Source organism: Rutidosis leptorrhynchoides, chromosome 3 (assembly GCF_046630445.1).
Source record: "Rutidosis leptorrhynchoides isolate AG116_Rl617_1_P2 chromosome 3, CSIRO_AGI_Rlap_v1, whole genome shotgun sequence".
In the NCBI taxonomy this organism is placed as follows: domain Eukaryota; kingdom Viridiplantae; phylum Streptophyta; class Magnoliopsida; order Asterales; family Asteraceae; genus Rutidosis; species Rutidosis leptorrhynchoides.
Genome location: NC_092335.1, coordinates 93,080,848 through 93,095,070, shown reverse-complemented (window position 1 = coordinate 93,095,070; position 14,223 = coordinate 93,080,848).

The following is a 14,223-nucleotide window of genomic DNA, read 5'->3' as shown; positions in this document are numbered from 1 at the left end:
ATCGATTGAATTGGTGTGCAAAACTCGGCAGACTTCGTGGCCTTTTATAGGCAGATTTTGAAACTGTGTGCTCCGCGATCGCAGTACTTTTGTGCCTTGGAGCTCCGCGATTGAGGAGGTTCGAAATCCAGCTCATCCAATAAATACAAAACGTGGGCTGCTGAATAAATATATAATATAATATAATATAATATATATATAATTAATTATATATTATATTATATTCTTGTGCATAGTTTGTGATGACCCGGAAATTTCCGATCAAATTTAAACTTTAATCTTTATATGTTTCCGACACGATAAGCAAAAATCTGTAATGTTGAGTCTTGAAAGCTCTGAAATCTATATTCATGTAATCAATTACCCTTTGACTAGGCTCAACGATTCACGAACATTTGTTTGAAAATAAATATATAAGTATATATATATATAAGGTAAGTATATATAATAAATACTTAAATCAATTGGAAATAAATATAAGGTAAAAATACAGAATAATTAAGTTACTATTAAAATAAATAATATATATATATATATATATATATATATATATATATATATATATATATACATATGAATCCTAAACATAAATAATATTAGATATATTGTAAATTAAAAATATTAAAGATTTAATAAGTTATTGTATAATTTATATTATATAATTAGTAAGTATGATACAATAAATAAATTGTAAAAGTAATTACAAACTAAAATATAGTTATATTAGTAACAATATTATTTTCAATATATAATAAATTGATATATGTAAATGTTTATATTACTAATACTGAGATTAATAATAATAATATCATTATAATTAGTGGGAAAATTATAATTATGATTATTTTTATTATTAACAATAATCATTTTTTAACATGATCATTGTTCTTGATAATAGTAGTAGTATTATTGTTATTATTATTCTCTTTTATTATTGTAAATAATATGAATATCATTATTTTTATTATTAATATATATAGATATAAAATTTGATGCGTATAATTGGTTATATTATTATTTCTTTTATATACATGCATTTTTTTAATACATATTATTAATATTGATATTATCTTTATTTATGTATTAATACTATATAAATTATAAAATCAAATATATATAGATATAAATCTGAATCCAGTTTTACATCTCCATCAGTTGCTGTATCAAATTGGTACCTTCTTTCTCCAGATTGGCTCATATCGTAATCACTAGTACCAATCAGATAACAACCCTATCTGCTTTTTGATTTCTTTATCTTAAATATCTGCTATCCTTGTCTGATTGAAAAGAAAATACTCACGTTCCTATATGAAGTCGACTAAATTATTATTGTGGGGAGAGTCATTCAATTATCCAGTTTCATTATCACATAAATCTATTACAGCAGTTCTACGAACGAATTTAACAGCAGTTTTAAATAAAACCAGGAGCCTGCTCTGTTCATACTACCTTTTCGATCATAACTCGAATTCAAAACCTATTTCAAAATCCATAAATGCAAAAGATTTCTAAATCATGTCGTGAATCTCTCTTCAAAATCTCAAGTATCAATTCTCTATATCGAGTATGAATTTGGCAGTCAAACTTTATATATCAAAAGTCAAAGAATTTGTTTATCACGAAATTCGAACTCGTTTTAGTATTTTGGATTCAATTGATGATTTTTTTACATTCTATAGATGATTTGGAAGATAATTCATGTTGTAACAATTTTCCAAAAAGTTCTAAAAACCAAAAATCATTTTTTTTTTGTTGGTTACGAACAGTAGCCAGCAGAAGCATTCTTTAATTTTTTTTATGTTTTATTTTTTGTTGATCATAACCACACACTCAGGACATTTAAACTACAATTAAAAGACCCAATCTAATTATTGTATGAATGGATTATGGCATATGGGTCGTCTGAGTTTTGAGAGAGATGAAGAAGGGATGACAGAAAATTGTAACGGGTTATAAACATTTGGGGTGGTTATTAATTAGAAAAGCAGGCGATGGAGAAGTGGTTTGGTGTTATGACGGGTGAGCGAGTGGTCACGGGTTTGAACCCGGTTTGGGGCATTCCTTTTTAGGAACTCTTTTTGAGGTAGTGATCATTTAAAAAAAAAAATTTATTATTATTACTATTATTATTATTATTGTTGATGATTAATTTTATTATTGTTGTTATTGATATTAAAATTAGTAATTGTTAATATTATCATTATTTGTTAGTATTATTATTATTATGTATAATGAAACTTAAGAGTTATTATTATGATTACCATTATTAATTGGTGTTATTATTATAATTATCAAGACTATTATTATTATTAATATATGTATTATTATTATTATTATTATTATTATAAGTATTATTATGATTAGGGTTATGAATTTATATTATAGCAACTTTAATTATTATTTTAGAAAGTAAACATGAAGACTATGATTACGATTAATATAAGAATTGTTATTAATAATTGCTTATCATTAAGTATTATGTATTATTATAAAAGTTATTATTTTCATTATCATTATTAGTAAATTTTCCATTCAAGAAACTACAGGTATTATTATTAGAATTAAAATTATAGGAGCTATTATTCAAAACTATCACTAATATTAAAATAATTAATAATAAAATTTATACTATTATTATTATTATTATTATTATTATTTTTACTGATTTAATAAACAAATGATATATATATATATATATATATATATATATATATATATATATATATATATATATATATATATATATATATATATATATATATATATATATAAAGATATAATTAAAATACATAACTTAATCATATAAAATTCTTATGTATCTTAAATATACAAAATAAATATATTTAATAATAAAGTATATTCATAGGTTATTAATACAAAAGTTATATCATTAACAATAAAATACATGCTTGTTCGATTACGAATATATGTGTTAATAAATATACAAATGATATAGGTTCGTGAATCTGAGGCCAACCCTGCTTTGTTCAGTTGTTTAATGTCGTCATATGTATTTTTACTACAAAATACATTAGGTGAGTTCATTTGAATCCCTTTTTTACTCTTTACATTTTTGGGACTGAGAATACATGCGCTTTTATAAATGTTTTACGAAATAGACACAAGTACCTTAACTGCATTCTATGATTGAATTATCTGGGATTGGGGTTGATTATTATGACACGCATTAGCCCCCGGTTTCCGTTAGAGCGTATGAGCTCCCGAGCCGGGTGGATGGTTTATTATTTATGACATTTTGGCACCGGTTGTCCTATATTTTATAAACATGTGTTCAGCCGTGGGGTGTAAAGACCGGCACAGAGGTTCTATATTTTGAAGGCACATGTATTCAGCCGTAGGGTGAAAGACCGGCACAGATGGTTACTATTATATTTTGAATCCTCACCAGGTGTTCTTCATATGAAAGATATTTTTTTTGTGCAGTTGGAATGGGACTTCTGCAGGTTTTATAATATTTAAAATCTTGTGGTCTATTAAAATGATGAAAATGAAATGATTACTATAAACTGATGAACTCACCAACCTTTTGGTTGACACTTGAAAGTATGTTTATTCTCAGGTTTGAAAGAAATCTTCCGCTGTGCATTAGCTCATTTTAAGGATATTACTTGAAGTCATTCATGACATATTTCAAAAGACGTTGCATTCGAGTCATTGAAGTTCATTAGAGATTATTAAGTAAATGACAGATTAGGTCATTTATAGTTGGATATTATGAAATGGTATGCATACCTGTCAACTTTCGATGTAATGAAAGTTTGTCTTTTAAAAATGAATGCAATGTTTGTAAAATGTATCATTTAGAGGTCAAGTACCTCGCGATGTAATCAACTATTATGAATCGTTTATAATCAATATGGACTTCGTCCGGATGGATTAGAACGGGGCGTTTCATAGTTGACTTGTAATTTTAGCTCCATTGAGTCGTACGTTGATAGTTGGTTTATGTCTCAGTTCTGGATTTTCGAACGTCCTTTCGTACGCTTAAATATCTTGTACTTTGCGTTTCGCGGCTTGTACTCTTGTCATTTTTAGACGTTTCTCATCAATAAATTGAACCACTTGGATTGTATCTTGTACATTTGAGCTTTTTGGTCATTTGCGTCTTCAAATCGTCGTTTTCTTCTTTTGTCTTCGCACTTATTTATTTAAACGATTATTACATAACAATAGAACAATAGTAACTAAAAGCTTTACATATTAGAAGGATATTGATACTAAATATATGTTCATTTAGAGCACTATCAAATATCCCCACACTTGAACGTTGCTTGTCCTTAAGCAATACAGAACTTGAAATTAAATCACACTTCACTCGAATCACTTTTTTTATTCTCACACTTTGTACACAGTGATTTTAATACGACGGTATAAACAATGATAGTAACGATATGGTTTACAGTCCCACATGACTTATAAAAATTTAGATCCTTTAAGGAAATTGGATCTTTATGAAAACATTTGATCTTTTGAAAATTCAAGCTAGATTTTACCCTAGACAAGTTTTCCGGAATAACCATTCACCGGTGTTTGCAAAAATGTTTTTGTGGGTTTTAGATTTTAAAATTTTAGCTCAAAACTCGTGGTTTTGTGTCACCCACTTGCTAACCTTGTATTAGGAAAGCAACACGTCCAGTATACTTGCTCCGTATATTACCTTTCGGTAAACTACCGTCCGGTTGTAAAGGAAAGCGTTGAACAAGCAACTGTTAAGGCAATGTCTAATGACATGCTTTTGATTATGGTCCACAACGTATCAGATGCAATTACTATCTTTTGTAGGAGCAATAGTAAAGATCACCCTATAATTTTTTGGTCTGGCACAAGGTCCTGTCTTCGACCATGCTATGCAACCACCGTTCTTACGGTTGATACCCGATTTGGTTCAGGTAACCTAATGAATTCCAGGTGAATTCCTAGGATTTTACGTTCAATGGTAATGAACGCATTGAAAATAGGTTTTCAGAAAACAAATCGGTTTTAATTTGATCAAAATATTTTCTCGTTCAAGCTCGAGTTTAGATATCATCGAATTCCATGAGTTTGAATTCTCAATCTTTAAGTTCAATCTCAAGGATTGAGTAATATCAGGCTTAAAAGCTGATTTTTAATCTTTAAGGAGATTATCCTTTCTGGGAATCTGATTTATTAGTCTTATAAGCTAATTTGCACGGTGCCCCCCATTGTACGAGACAGATCCTCTCATGGATAGGATAATTCTGACCACATGGCGACCCTGTTTGATGCTAAGGTCCGTGGATTTCCTTCTGATTTTAGAGATGACTTTTCTAGATTTTTCGTCAACCTACAGCTGGTCTGGAAGACAACTTCCTGACCTAAATCAAGAAGCGCATGTCTTTTTCAGAAGACTTTACTTCCTTCATTTGTTTTTCCGGAAGACTTTACTTCCTTTTAAATCAAGTGGCATATTTCTTTCAAATATGTTATTAGAAATCGGGTAAAACAGTTAATTTTGTCCAAAACAAAAGCACCTGCAATAACTTTACAGAAACATGCGATAGATAGTTTTTAATTGAAAAACTTGGTACATTCTCCCCACACTTGGCTTTTATTTATTTCTTTCTTTGCCTTTTTATTCTCCTCTTTTCCATATTAAATGAATTCAAGCATTTTTGGTTGTTTCTCAATTTATGTCCTTTCCTAGGTACCGATAATTTCGGTATTAACACCTAGTTTTCATCGTTCATAAATATGTATAAACATGATTATGAATTCATTTAGTTGAAAAATTTTCAAAATTTCATAAAATTTGGCAATTAAACTAAGTGTAATCCTGAGAGAATTTATAACCCTTCCCCACACTTGAGATCATGCAATGCCCTCATTTGCATGAAATCAGACTATAATTATAAATTCATGAGGGTGATTAGTGTAGAAAAGTGATTAAAAATACCCAGTTTGTAATTACTAAGCTCGTCGAATGATAGATGACGCGCCTCATCGTTCATTACTTTTTTTTTATCACTCATGTTTTTCTTCAAAAATGGTTGCTTTTATGAACTGTTTGCTAATCTTTGAAAATGCGTCTTTTACCCTAACTTATCATGCATTTTTGTTAACGAGTTATGCACTAACCCGAACCCCTAATTTAACGTTAAGTGGGGTTAGACTTCCCCACACTTAGCTGACGACATGTGAAGTCGGTAGAATAAGTTCCAAGAATTAAAATTTTGAGCCAGTTATTTACATCTCGGGTGGTGTATAATATATCAGTGGGTTTAAAGTTTAGACCCACCCGATCGTCACTACTTAATTCCTTTTTAATTGTAGCTTTTAGTAAATGGAAATGTCTCTTTTATGGTTCTTGGTCAAATGAATCGTTATACACCGACATACATATTTCTTTAGGGTGGATGATGTGCGGAAAGTGGTATATGAATTGTTGTATAAAATAATATGGAAAAATACCGATTAGAGATTGCTACACACTAACGGGCAGTGTACCCGATCGTGTAGTAGTATAGTAACTGGTTTAGTTCCGTGTATCGTTCCAAGGACAGTTGTATTAGTCAAACTAGAATTATAAACTATATTATGATTAACTAAGTAAATGAAGTTTAAAGGTACAAGTTTTATGTTTTGGTGGCTATTTAACGATTTAGCCAAATCAGAGAAGGTTAAATGTAAAAACAATATTTTTGGTCTTTTAAGTTTATAAGATGAAAATAAGTGCAAAGAAAGCAAGTAAGATAGTTTTGATATCAATTTAAGGAAAAATGCTCATCTAGACTGTTTACCCTCGATGTTGAATGTTATTTAGGATTAAGACCGGATTGATTGATTATTCACGAGAACTAATTGATCGGTTTACCAAGAGTAATCTTGAGTAAACACTCAAACGGGATTACAAGACGAAAGTGATGTTCTTGTCACCTAAGACCTCCTATTTGTAATCAACTAATTCAACTAGTCTAAAGACTTGAAGAATGATCAAGTCAATGGTTGTGTTGATCATGATCCACTCCTATGTCAACTTATGGTTTAGCCTAGTTCATTCCCTTGGTCCGGTTAAATGCTCAATTCACCCAACCCAAGTAATTAATTTAGGGTAGTAATAAGATCCCTATAAACATCACTAGATAAGGCAAATTACTAACACCTATTAGTTATATGGAATCGAGTAATGAAAATATGTATAACATAATCTAGGGAATTGATCGTTCACCTATATAACTACACATATCAATTATGCTATCCGAAAGTATCTACAAGAGTCGTTCTTACATTCCTATGTAAGCTAACCATTTGAACTCAACTTATCCCTTTTGGTAAAAGATGGATAAACACATGTCACTAGGTGTAAATCAATACATTAATTTAACAAGATGATGTTTCTTAATCAAATGAACATATCAATTAGTTGAATCGAAAGGATTAAACTTTAACAAGAATGGTTCTTGTATTCAAACATCAAACTATCATGCATAATAACAATCAATCAAAAGTAAACATTCAACATCTCGATTATTTATCTAGACAAACATTATAGAGTTTAGCCAACAATCATAATTACAAACAAAATAACAATCAACTGATAAGTAGAATTCATTGTTGGAGAACAAGAAAACAACCTACTAGAGAATGAATCTTGGATGGAGAAGGTTTTGATCTTTGAAGACTTGATGTTGAGCTTCTTCCAAGAGCTTGGAGTTCACCAAATTTGCTCCCAAAATCGTCTCTGTAACCTCTGGTTTCGTATGTGATAAAACAGTTCCTCAATCAGTAGCTTTTAAAGTGGAGAAAGTAGGTCAGAAAGTCAAAAGTGGCTGAAACCTACTTCTGGATGGCGTCCTAAAGGCTGGACGGCATCCCGTTGTAAAGAGCTAGACGGCTTCCCAATTCCCCGGACGACGTCCAAGAATAAAGCGCTGGACGGCGTCCCAAAGCCCCGGACGGCATCCAAGTGTAAAGAAAGCTACTATCTCATTTTGTTTTCAGTCTTCTTTCATTTGGACGAAGCCTAACACATTTAAAGCTTTGTTTTACCATTTTAGAGCACTAAATAGACCTTAACTCATATCGGGATCAACCAAGGTCATAAATCATCAAAACTCTTTATAAATCACTCTCCGATACAAATTTGCATATCTTGGCCTATCACTTGTAGAAACGCCTTCATTATCCTTGATTCTAGAGCATTTTTACACGATATTGCGATAGATATATATGATGTTATTGAGCAATATCAAAACACCCCACACTTAAACCTTGCTTGTCCTCAAGCAATTCTTTCTTTACAAAGTCGAACAATATCAAACACAATCACACAATATAGATTACAAACATTACATAAATTACTCGAAGCACACGATACACACACGTTGATATGAAACGCAACTCAGGCTATATGAAACACACGCTTTAAGTATAACACACCTTTATTGTAATCACACTCACGCTATGTACACAATGGAAACACACACACATTTTTGGGAGATTAGAGCCAAGTATCCGAAAAATTTGATCCTACGGAAATCAGGACCTTGTGAAAACGTTTTATGTTTTTGAAAATATTATGCTAGTTTTAATACTAGGCACGTTTTCCGATTTTTTCGGATTTTCTGAATTTTGAAAAAATGAGTGCGGGTTTCCCGCTATTGGTCAAGCCAATCCCTCCCACGGTACCTAACATCACAAGATGTTGGTAAGAAAATAATGTGCTTAGGAGGATACACATTACGTCCGGATATCATTGACAATTATGAGGTAATCATCTAATCCGTTAAATCAATCATGAAGATTGAGGTTCATCAGTCTTAAAAGCTGATATCTTACCTTTCCGGAGATTATCCACTGGGAATCTGATCAATTCACTAACATTTTGTGTATCATGGTGCGCTTCCCATTTGGCCAGCAATTCTCCCTCACTGAGAAAAGCTTTGACTACCAGTTTCCCTGTTTGATGTTGAGGCCTGGTAGATTTCCAGTCGATTTTAGCAATGACTTTACAAGATTTTTCGTCACCCTACAACTGGTCTGGACTACATCTTCTGAATTGAATCGGTAAGTGTGTCAGTCGGAAGGCTTTACTTCCTTGAGGATGGAATAGATACATCCTATTGGTCATATCAAGTGGTCGGACGCAAAATTGTCCTTGTTAGGAGAAACAATGAGGATCGCCCTTAGGGTTTTCGATCTGGCGCAAGATCCGGTTTCCGACCACGCTATACAATCACCGCTCTCTCACGGTTTACACTCGTTTTGGTACAAGTGACCTACAAGTTAGCTTTACTAAACTAGTAGGATTTTCATCCAAATAATTGAATGATAGTGCAACTTCAAAGACTATTAATAATTTAAAACATAAATCAACATTTATTTTCTAGATTTTAAGACCACAATGTGTGTAACATGGTTTTTGGACATTTAAGGCTACTTGAAAATTTTAAAATTTTTAAATAAATGACTTAATTTTAGTAAAACGAGTTCCCGATAAATTTCTATTCCCCACCCCACACTTGAGATCATGCAAGGCCCTCATTGCATGAAATCAGAAAAAGGATTAATTTTAGAGGGCAAAGTGATAGGGTGATTGTAGAAATTTTCAATTTTTTTTAACCTGCAAGTCGTGGAACATGTAGACGGATGCCGCTGAACTTACTGCCAGCATAAGAGCATCGTCCATTCCGCGATTATCATCATACACACATCACAATATCAAATGTTGCTGAACTTAATGCCAGTCTTTGAAGTTAAATCACGCTGCCAAAAAACAAACCACACAAATAATTCTAAAAATAATGGTGTTTTGTCAACCACACCTATTATCAATCCACACAATTAGTCAATTATTACAAACCAAATATTGTCTAAAAACACACCACACAAATTAAATAGTCTGAAAACAGTGTACAAAATGATCAAAGGCACGCAGGCCTTAACTGGATTAGTTACCATATGGCCAAAAGTAGTTTCCCGAACCATATCTGTACTGCCGTCCTTGCGGGAATTCCTGATCAAATCGGTTCCTAGCATCCTGCATCGCAGCATTAGTATCATAAATCGGGTGAGGAGGAGGTGGGTGTTGAGGATCCGTGTAATATTGGGGTGTCAGACGTGTCGTCCCATAGTACTGCTCGGGGTTGGAATAAAACAACTCTGAGTTATGGTTATTCCAATCAATACCATAACTCATCCATCCCTGATCGTGCACTTGAGCAATCTGTCGTTGCTCCATTCGCTGCTGACTATCCCATATTCGGTCGTTGTGTATCCTTTGCTCACTCGGACTCAACCTCATATTATTAACACTACTAACCAAATTATCCCAACTAGATTGGGACGGATGCCAAGGACCCTGATCACCAACGTGCGTTTGCGCCTCCATTTCTGCTTCCTCCTCTACCTACTGTTCTTGCTGGACGCCACTACCACTCGCGCCACCTGCGCCACCTGCCACAAAAGGTACTAAATGTCCATTTCTATCTTTCATAAGAATTTCAGCATTGATATAAGAAACCTTCTTTAATGCTTTCATGACGTTAGTACACTCCTGTAATCGGCTGAAATCTATGTTGAAGTGTCGAGCAATTCTGGTGATGTAGTGGCCTCCAAGAAACGGCTTTTCTCGCCGTGTCTCGGTAGTGATGGCCAGGAAATAGTTTCCTATCAACCCAGGAATGTCGGTATAGCGACCCCGTTTAATTTGGTCCATTATCCATAGATCCAAAGTTTTTACCTTCTCGTGACCCTCGACCCTCGCATTGAAAGTTCATGCGATAAGTCGATGAAGCAATTTATCATCACGGGACGCAATTTCATTATACCTGTGCCTGCTTGATCTGAATTGCGTAGACGCATTTGGCCTACAAATTCTTCACCAATAAGCAGTGTCATCAAAAAAATATCGACCAACGTAATCGGAACCCCGCAAGTATTCACCTAACTGGGTGTTGGTGAGTTCCTCAAAAATACCCAAAACTCTGCATAGCTCAAAACTGCTTATACCCCTATATTCGCCCCCAACCGAAACTGGAGAAAATCATTTGACAAATAATCACGGACATTATTAAACCGTACCGTTGAGTAGAATTCTTTTAGTAGTACGGGATAAATTGGTTCGTTGATGCTGAAAACTTGTTCCCATGCGTGGGTAACTATCCTACCGTAGGGGATGGCTAGTAAGTTGGAAACATGGCGGTGCATACCCGCCTCATCCAACGGGCCCCAGATAAAGTACCACGTGGCATTAATAGGCCTACTATTTACCCTCTCAAATGTTTCTGCGTAGTCGTCGTCATTTTGAACCAGTCTCAACCAAACTCGAGGATCATTTAGATCCTCCTCTTCTTCCTCTCCAGACGATGATGATGAATGTTGTTGTTGTTGTGGTGGTGGTGGTGGAGCCAAACCTGCGGTCCTGCCTCTCTTTGTTGGTCCTCCTCGGCTAGATTGTCCCTGCAAAACATAATAACACCAAATCAAAAGAACATAGAGACCGTTGTGTTAATGTTAGCTAAAAACATAACCGAGTAGCAAGAGAACTTAATCATTCCATTCAAAGTTCATAAGTATTATGAATCATTTAAACAAAAGCGTATGTTCACAATTTTTAACCAAAGTCAACCAAAGTCAACATGAACTCGCTAATACACTTTCAAAAATGAAAATCATAACTTAGCATCAACTTAGGACTCAAGCATGTTGAGTTTATAGGTCATAACATTTAAACTTGCATTCTAATGATATTCATCACAAATCATAACACAATTTTTCACAATTTTAGCTCAAGTGACCATTATAACGCCATACATTATGGCATTCCATTCCATCAATTTACTTCAACAGGCCTAAACTAGTGAAAGTTAAGCATACATATTTCATAAGTTCATTACAATTCAACAATATGCTAAAAATTCAAGAATATTCAAATTATGACCCGTCCAAATTGACATCTATATCACCAACAACAATTAAACACTTCACAACCTTCATTAACATCATACATAAACTCAACATCATGAATTAACCACCCTAAATTCGGATTCAATTTCCACAAACCCTAGAATCATGAGCATACCCTTAAAAACATGTAATTTTTGCAAAATCAACTCAATATGGGTAATTAAACAACTAAGGCATGTTAATCTAAACAATAATCATGCAAATCAAACACCCCACACTTATCTTTCACCAATTTATACATATAAACATATAATTCAAGTAATTGAGAAAGAAAAATGTGAAAATGAAGTAACCATACCCTAGAAAACATGATTGAAGCTTGGAATTGGTAGAAGAAAACGCGAATTTGAGGTAGGAAATTAGGGTTTTTGGAAGTGGGTTCGTGTTTGGCAGAGAGAACTTGATAAAAAAATGTGTTTTGTGGTTGAGAAATGGGGTGGATAGGGTATAAAACGCGTATATTTTTTTCCGAGTCAGACAGTTGGGACGGCGTCCAGATAGTGGGATGGCATCCAACATTTAAAAGTGGGACGGCGTCTGGGATATGGGACAGCGTCCTGGTTTAAAAAGTGGGAAGGCGTCCTGGAAAATGGGACGGCGTCCTGGTTTAAAAAGTGGGACGGCGTCCTGGAAAATGGGACGGCGTCCAAATGCACTACAACTTACTGACCTCATTTTTTCGACACTCGCCAATTTAACAACCATACGTTAATCATTTTGCACCAAACTAAAAATTATCGTACACATAATTCAAAATATTTACATTTGTGAACCACTTTTTAACGAGTCATTCACCCAACTCGTCCCCATTTCGATTTACGCTTTGTTCTCGAAGTTGAGGTTAACCTCATCTTCGATTTCTAGGGGACCATCAACATAATGCTTAACCCGGTGGCCATTCACCTTAAACGTTTCACCTTTTGCATTCCTTAACTCCACCGTTCCATATGGAAAATCCTTGTTAACAACAAATGGTCCCATCCATTGGGACTTGAGTTTTCCAGGGAAAAGTTTAAATCGTGAGTTAAATAGCAAAACACGATCACCCTCTTTAAAATCTTTCAGATTCCTAAGACGGTTGTCGTGCCAAACATTTGTCTTTTCCTTGTATATGAGCGAGTTTTCATAGGCATTTTGTCTCAACTCATCCAACTCATTAAGTTGGTTTAAACGAAGGTTTCCCGCTTTTTCAAGATCGAGATTACATGTCTTAAGAGCCCAATGTGATTTGTGCTCTATCTCCAAAGGGAGATGACATGCCTTCCCATAGACTAGGCGGTAAGGTGTGGTTCCAATAGGAGTTTTGTGGGCGGTTCTAAACGCCCACAAAGCATCGTCAAGCTTCGTTGACCACACCTTAGGATTTGATCCAACTGTTTTCTCAAGGATCCTTTTTAGTGCCCGATTTGTATTTTCAACTTGCCCACTTGTTTGTGGGTGATAAGATGTAGAAATTTTATGGGTTACCCCATATCGTTTCAACACCTTTTCTAATTGGGTGTTGCAAAAATGGGTACCACGGTCACTAATTAATGCTTTCGGGGTACCAAATCGGGCAAAGAGCTCTTTAAGAAAAATTACAACAACTCGTGCATCGTTTGTGGGGAGAGCCTTTGCTTCCACCCATTTTGACACGTAGTCAACTGCAACGAGTATGTATTGGTTGGAATTAGATTTTGGGAATGGTCCCATGAAATCAATGCCCCAAATATCGAAAACCTCACAAACTTGGATTATGTTTTGAGGCATTTCGTCTCTTTGACTAATTTTTCCTGCCCTTTGGCAAGAATCGCATGATTTACAAATTTGGTGGGCATCCTTGAAGATGGTAGGCCAATAAAAACCGGACTCATAGACTTTTCTCCCCGTGATTTGGGGTCCAAAATGTCCGCCAGTGGGACCAAGATGACATTGGAGAAGAATTTGATTGCATTCTTCCCCGAAGACACAACGACGGATTATCCCATCGGGACACCGTTTAAAGAGATACGGGTTTTCCCAAAAATAGTATTTTATGTCACTGAAAAATTTCTTTCGTTTTTGATGTGACATACCGGTTTCTAGGAATCCACCCGCAAGATAGTTGGCTATGTCTACAAACCAGGGATCATCAATTTTCTTAATTTTCATGAGATTTTCATCAGGAAAATTATCTTGAATAACGGTCTCATGGAGAACCTCAAGATTCGGGTTCTCAAGTCGAGAAAGGTGATCGGCTGCTAGGTTTTCGGCCCCCTTTTTGTCTTTAATATCAATGTCGAATTCTTGCAAAAGCAA